Source organism: Cryptomeria japonica, unplaced genomic scaffold (genome assembly GCF_030272615.1).
Source record: "Cryptomeria japonica unplaced genomic scaffold, Sugi_1.0 HiC_scaffold_74, whole genome shotgun sequence".
In the NCBI taxonomy this organism is placed as follows: Eukaryota; Viridiplantae; Streptophyta; class Pinopsida; order Cupressales; family Cupressaceae; genus Cryptomeria; species Cryptomeria japonica.
The window spans coordinates 407,501-415,128 of NW_026728896.1; the positions used below are offsets into that span (position 1 = coordinate 407,501).

A 7,628-nucleotide genomic window follows, 5' to 3' on the forward strand; every position below is an offset into this window, starting at 1 on the left:
TCCAAGGTGCGGCGTGCACGAAGTCGGACCCCGGTTTGCCCCGGGTGCGCACCTCGCGTGCACCTTGGTGCGCACACCTTGGCTGGGTTGCGCGCCCTGGTGGGCACCATGGTGCGCACCAAGGAGCGCTCCGAAGTGTGCTCCAAGGTGCGGCGTGCACGAAGTCGGAGCCCGGTTTGCCCCGGGTGCGCACCTCGCGTGCACCTTCGCCGCGGTGGGCACCATGGCGTGCACGAAGTCGGAGCCCGGTTTGCCCCGGGTGCGCACCTCGCGTGCACCTTCGCCGGGGGTGGGCACCTTGGTGTGCAGACCTTGGCTGGGTTGCGCGCCCTGGTGGGCACCATGGTGCGCACCAAGGAGCGCTCCGAAGTGTGCTCCAAGGTGCGGCCTGCACGAAGTCGGAGCCCGGTTTGCCCCGGGTGTGCACCTCGGGTGGGCACCTTGGTGCGCATGCCTTGCCTGGGCTGCGCACCAGGGGCGGGCTCAAGATGGCACCCGCGTTCCTTTTTTTTCACTATCTTTCAAAACGGAAATTTTAAAATCTCATTTTTTTTTGCCTTTTTCTGGAAATTAGTGAAGGCAGCGCATCAAAGGTGCGCACCTCGCTGCCCACCACGGTGCGCAACGCCGGTGGGCACCCGGGGAGTGCTTCGAAGTGTGCTCCAAGGTGCTGCGTGCACGTTGTCGGAGCCCGGTTTGCCCCGGGTGCGCACCTCGCGTGCACCTTCGTCGGGGTGGGCACCTTGGCTGGGTTTGCCCCGGCTGCGCTCCGAAGCGGGGTTATTGGAGCGCCGCCTCTTTTTTTGTCGGAGCGTTTGGTGGGGTTTTCTCGCATTGGCTCTTCCGAGGCCCGGTTGCCACCCTGGCGCGCACGAAGTCGGAAGTAGGGTTAATTGCCCGGGTGCGCACCTTTGCCAGGGTGGGCACCTTACCTGGGCTGCGCACCAGGGCGGGCTCAAGATGGCACGCGCGTTCCGTTTTTTTCACTATCTTTCAAACGGAAATTTTAAAATCTCCTTTTTTTTTTGCCTTTTCTGGAAATTAGTGAAGGCAGCGCATCAAAGGTGCGCACCTCGCTGCCCACCTTGGTGTGCTCTGAGGTGCGCACCCGGGAGCGCTACGAAGTGTGCTCCAAGGTGCGGCGTGCACGTTGTCGGAGCCCGGTTTGCCCCGGGTGCGCACCTCGCCTGCACCTTGGCCGGGGGTGGGCACCTTGGCTGGGTTTGCCCAGGGTGCGCTCCGAAGCGGGGTTACTGGAGCGCCCCCTCTTTTTTTGTCAGAGCGTTTGGTGGGGTTTCTCGCATTGGCTCTTCCCAGGCCCGGTTGTTGGGTGCGCTCCCACCCTGGCGCGCGCGAAGTTGGAAGTTGGATTAATTGCCCGGGCGCGCACCTTCGCCAGGGTGGGGCACCTTGGTGCGCACACCTTGGCTGGGCTGCGCACCAGGGCGGGCTCAAGATGGCACCAGCATTCCCTTTTTCTCACTATCTTTCAAAACGGAAATTTTAAAATCTCGTTTTTTTTTTGCCTTTTATGGAAATTAGTGAAGGCATCGCATCAAAGGTGCGCACCTCGCTGCCCACCTTGGTGTGCTCCGAGGTGCCCACCACGGTGCGCAACGCCGGTGCGAACCCGGGAGCGCCCCGATGTGTGCTCAAGGTGCGGCGTGCACGAAGTCGGACCCCGGTTTGCCCCGGGTGCGCACCTCGCGTGCACCTTGGTGCGCACACCTTGGCTGGGTTGGCGCGGCCTGGTGGGGCACCATGGTGCGCACCAAGGAGCGCTCCGAAGTGTGCTCCAAGGTGCGGCGTGCACGAAGTCGGAGCCCGGTTTGCCCCGGGTACGCACCTCGCGTGCACCTTCGCCGGGGGTGGGCACCTCGGCTGGGTTGCGCGCCCTGGTGGCGCACCAAGGAGCGCTCCGAAGTGTGCTCCAAGGTGCGGCGTGCACGAAGTCGGAGCCCGGTTTGCCCCGGGTGCGCCACCTTCGCCGCGGTGCGCACCATGGCGTGCACGAAGTCGGAGCCCGGTTTGCCCCGGGTGCGCACCTCGCGTGCACCTTCGGCGGGTTGCGCGCCCTGGTGGGCACCATGGTGCGCACCAAGGAGCGCTCCGAAGTGTGCTCCAAGGTGCGGCGTGCACGAAGTCGGAGCCCGGTTTGCCCCGGGTGCGCACCTCGCGTGCACCTTCGGCGGGGTTGCGCGCCCTGGTGGGCACCATGGTGCGCACCAAGGAGCGCTCCGAAGTGTGCTCCAAGGTGCGGCGTGCACGAAGTCGGAGCCCGGTTTGCCCCGGGTGCGCACCTCGCGTGCACCTTCGCCGCGGTGGGCACCATGGCGTGCACGAAGTCGGAGCCCGGTTTGCCCGGGGTGCGCACCTCGCGTGCACCTTCGCCGGGGTGGGCACCTCGGCTGGGTTTGCGCGCCCTGGTGCGCACCAAGGAGCGCTCCGAAGTGTGCTCCAAGGTGCGGCGTGCACGAAGTCGGAGCCCGGTTTGCCCCGGGTGCGCACCTCGCGTTGCACCTTCGCCAGGGTGGGCACCTCGGTGCGCACACCTTCTCAATGTTTTCTTGCCTTTTCTGGGAAATTGGTGAAGGCAGCGCATCAAAGGTGCGCACCTCGGTGTGCTCCGAGGTGCGAACCCGAGAGCGCTCCGAGGTGCCCACGAAGTCGAAAGTCGGGTTAATTGCATTGTTTTCCCCGGGTGCGCTCCGAGGTGCGCAACATCGGCGCGCACCAAGGAGGGCTCCGAAGTGTGCTCCAAGGTGCGCACGATGGCGTGCACCTCTGGTGCGCACGATTCGGAGCTCGGTTTGACCGGGGTGCGCACACCTTGGCTGGGTTGCGCACCTTTTGTGCGCTCCAAGGTGCGCACGAAGTCGGAGCTCGGTTTGCCCCGGGTGCGCACCTTCGCCAGGGTGCGCACCTTGATGCGCACGCCTTGGCTGGGCTGCGCACCTTGGTGGGCGCCATGGTGCGCACCTTTCGTGCGCTCCAAGGTGCGCACGAAGTCGGAGCTCGGTTTGCCCCGGGGTGCGCACCTTGGTGGGCGCCATGGTGCACTCCGAGGTGCCCAAGATTGGTGCGCACCAAGGAGCGCTCCGAAGTGCGCTCCAAGGTGCGCGCGAAGTCGAAAGTTGGGTTAATTGTCCGGTTTGCCTCGGGTGCGCACCTTGCGTGCACCTTCGCCAGGGTGGGCGCCTTGGTGCGCACACCTTGGCTGGGCTGCGCACACCTTGGCACCCGCGTTTCCTTCATTTTAAATTTTTTTTTTTTACAATCTCTCAAGTGGGAAATTCTATAATCTCAACTTTTTTTGCCTTTTCAGGAAACTTTTGAATGGAGCGCATCATTGGTGCGCTCCGAAGTGTGCTCCAAAGCTCTCTCCAGCTGCGTGCACCTGCCCCGGCCGCGCACCCGGCCCCGCCCAGCTTCGCTCACCTGTCCCGGGCGTCTGGTGCGGAACCTTAGAGTAAGAAACATCACCGTGCACCCTTGGCCAACGTGCGCGACTCGACCGAGGCGCGCACTGGCCGAGGTGCACACCGATTTCACCTGGGTGCGCGCGCAGCACCTCGGGCGCACCGGGGTGCGCGCACAACGCCCGGGTTGCACCGTGGCCTGTGTGCTCGGGGTGCCTCGGGTGCGCGCTCGGTGTCGCCCCCGCGCGCGCGGTAGTGCGGGCAGCGCACCCCGGCCCGGCCCGGCCCCGACGAGAACGCAACGGGCAAAAGGTTTATTCAAATAGCATTGCGACGCCCGGCGAAAAACTAAAAAAGGGTGCAACACCGGGACTTCCCGGGAGGTCACCCATCCCAGTACTACTCCGGCCCAAGCGCGCTTAACTGCGGAGTTCTGATGGGATCCGGTGCACTAATGCTGGTATGATCGCACCCGTTATGAGCTTGTCGCAGTGTGTACTTAGCAAACCGCGACCCACGTGCGAATCCACCCCGGCCACCCACCCCCGTCGAGGTGCACACCCTCCCTCGCGAAGTGCGCCCCGTTCGCCAAGTGTGAGCCCTGCCCGGGTGCGCGCACCTTGCTAGGGCGTCGGGTGTGCACCCGGCCCGGCCCTACGTGCGTGCACCTGGAGGGGGCGTCGTGTGCGTGCAGTGTCCCGTCTGCAACGCGGTGCCCACACACCACCTCCGGGCGCAACGACCTGCGCTCACATGTGGGCCGAGTGCACCTTGGTGCATGTTCGGGGCGCCTCGGGTGCGACGCTCGATCTTGCCCGGTGCACCAAGGCGCTCGGTTTGCCCCGGGTGCGCACTTGGTGCAAGGTGGGCACCCAAAATAGGGATCAAGCACCAAAACACAAGTTTCGGGATGCAAAATGGGACCCAAGGACCACAAATGCGTTCCAAGACCCATGATGGGTCCACGAGAACAAAAATGTGTTCCGAGACTTAATAAACAAATATTGGGTTTTAGGAGAAGAAACATGCTCTGATGCCCAAAACGAGAATCGACCCCGAAAAGGCCACAGGCCAAAAGTGGGATGCGAGACAAAAAAAAATGGGACCCGAGGACCAAAATTGGGTTCCCAGGTCGAAGACAGGGCAACCGGACAAGAAACGACCTCTAAGGCTCGAAATGAGTCCCGACGACTAAAACTTGACAAGAAGCACCCATCAGGCACCCAACTCGACCACCCATGGGATGCCGACCCACCCGGGCTTCCACCTAGCACACCTTGGCACCCACCCACCCTCGCACCCAACCTCGCACCCCAACTTAGCACCTTTGAACCCACATTGGCACTCACCCTGACCCTGGCACCTTGGAACCCACATTGGCACTCACCTTGACCCTGGCACCCACCTTTGCACTCACCTGGGACCCACCCTGGCTCCCACCTCGGCACCCACCAGACACCCACCTTGGTTCCTTGGCACCCACCTTGGATCCTTGGCACCCACCCCGACACCCACCTTGGCACGCAACTTGGCTACTTGCCACCCACCTTGGCTCCTTGACGCCCACCCCGACAACCACCCCCGTGACCTACCCTGGCTAGGGTTGGTGCACACCCACCCTGGTGCCCACCTTGGCACCCACCCTATGACCCACCTTGGCACGCACCTTAGTACCCACCCCGTTACCCACCCTAGGACCCACCCCGTGACCCACCTTGGCCAGGGTGGGTGCACCCACCCTGGTGCCCACCTTGGCACCCACCCCATCCTAGCACCCAGCCTGTGACCGGGCTTGGAACCCAACCTTGCACCCGCACCCGTCTTGGCCAGTGTGGGTGCGCACCCATCCTGGCACCCACGTTGTGACACACCCTTTAACCCACGCACCCTAGCACCCACGTTGGCACCCACCTTGGAACCCAACCTAGCAACTTGGCACCCACCCCGTGACCCACCTTGGCATCCACCATAGCAGTCGCCGACTTGGCACCCACCTCGGCACCCACCTTGACACTTGTGGACCCACCTTGCCACTCACCCTAGCATCGACCCATCCTAGCACCCACCCTGGCACCTTTGCACCCTAGCACTCACCCATCCTAGCACCTAACCTGTGACCCACCTTGACACTCACCCTCGCACCCACCTTGGAACCCAACCTAGCACCCAACCCACCCTGACACCAACCCTAGCACCTACCCACCCTTGCACCCACCCTGTGACCCATCTTGGCACCCACCATCCTACCACTCAACCTATCACCCACCTTCTCACCCACCTTGGCATCCACCTTAGCACCCACCCACACTGGCACCTTGGCACCCACCTCGGGCAAGGTGGGTGCACACCCACCCTGGCACCCAATTTAGAACCCACCGAGCATGTTACCCACCTTGGCACCCACATTGCAGCCCACCCTAGTACCCACCCTATGACCCACATTGGCATCCACACCCTAGCACCCAGGCACCTCGACACCCGCCTTGACACCCACCCTAGCACTGAACCTGTGACCCACCTTGGAACTCACCCTAGAACCCACCCACCCTGTGAACCACCTTGGCATCCACCTTAGCACCCACCCACCTTGGCACCCACTCTAGCACTCACCCATCCTAACACCCAACTTGTTACCCCACCTTGGCACCCGCCCCTCGCGGTCCACCTTGAAACCCACCCTAGCACCCACCCACGCAGGAGCCCACCTTGGCACCCAACCTAACACCCACGCATCCTGGCACCCAACTTGTGACCCACCTTGGAACCCACCCTAGTACCCACCTTTGAACCCACTATATCACCAACCCACCTTGGCACCCACCCTATGACCCTCTTTGGAATCCACCCTAGCACGCACCCACCCTGGCACCCACCATGGAGCGCACCCTAGCACCCACCCACCTCGGCACGCACCTCAACACCCACCTTGGGTGTGCGCACCTGCGCCAACCTCTCAAAGACCCTATGTGGTGCGCTCCAAAGTGTACACCTTTGGTGCGCTCCAAGGTGCGCACCTTTGGTGCACACCGAGGTGCACACCAAAGTGTGCACCGAGGTGAGCACCAAAGTGCACTCCAGGGTGCACACCAAGGCGTGCACCTTTGGTGCGGTCAATGCAAACGAATTCGGAAGTTGGGGTCGATGTCCTAATCGCTGCTGCAGACTACACGTATGAGAATCGGACAAATAGCTTTATATAGGGGAGGTGTTGCGTTTGATGGGTCGACTCCCCTGGTTGTGTGCACTGCACCAACTTCAAAGACCCTGTCTTGTTTAAGAAGTCAAAAGTTGGGGTGGATGTCCTAATCATTGCTGCAGTCTACGCATGTATGAGAATCAGACAAATAGCTTATATAGGGGAGGTGTTGCATTCGGTGGGTTGACTCCCCTGGTTGTGCGCACTGCGCCAACCTCAAAGACCCCGCATAGCAGAAGAAGTCGGAAGTCGGATTTTGGTGAGCACCAAGCACCAAGGCGTGCACCTTTGGTGCGGTCAACGCAGACGAATTCAGAAGTTGGGGTGGATGTCCTAATCGTTGTTGCAGGCTACACATGTATGAGAATCAGACAAATAGCTTATATAGGGGAGGTGTTGGGTTTGATGGGTCAACTCCCTTGGTTGTGCGCATTACGCCAACCTCAAAGACCTTGTTTTCGTTAAGAAGTCAAAAGTTGGGGTCAATGTCCTAATGGCTCCTGCAGGCTACACATGTATGAGAATCGGACAAATAGCTTATATAGGGGAGGTGTTGGGTTTGATGGGTCGACTCCCCTGGTTGTGCGCATTACGTCAACCTCAAAGACCTTGTTTTCGTTAAGAAGTCAAAAGTTGGGGTCGATGTCCTAATTGCTCCTGTAGACTACACATGTATGAGAATCAGACAAATAGCTTATATAGGGGAGGTGTTGGGTTTGATGGGTTGACTCCCCTAGTTGTTCGCATTACACCAACCTCAAAGACCTTGTTTTCGTTTAGAAGCCGAAAGTTGGGGTCGATGTCCTAATTGCTCCTGCAGGCTACGCATGTATGAGAATCAGACAAATAGCTTATATAGGGGAGGTGTTGGGTTTGATGGGTCGACTCCCCTGGTTGTGCGCATTGCGCCAACCTCAAAGACCCTGCATTGCGGATGAAGTCGAAAGTCAGAGTTTGGTGTGCTACAAGGTGTGGTCGAAGGTGCTCACCTAGGTGTGCACCTTTGGAGCACA

At 61.0% G+C, this 7,628-nt stretch overlaps 1 non-coding gene across 1 annotated transcript; it reads right to left on the bottom strand.

The window, feature by feature from the left end:
* Nucleotides 1-3,774: 3,774 nt before the first annotated feature.
* LOC131864015 (5S ribosomal RNA) lies at nucleotides 3,775-3,893 on the bottom strand. Its single transcript, XR_009362907.1, has one exon. It is a non-coding gene; the product is annotated as a 5S ribosomal RNA (ribosomal RNA).
* Nucleotides 3,894-7,628: the final 3,735 nt, after the last annotated feature.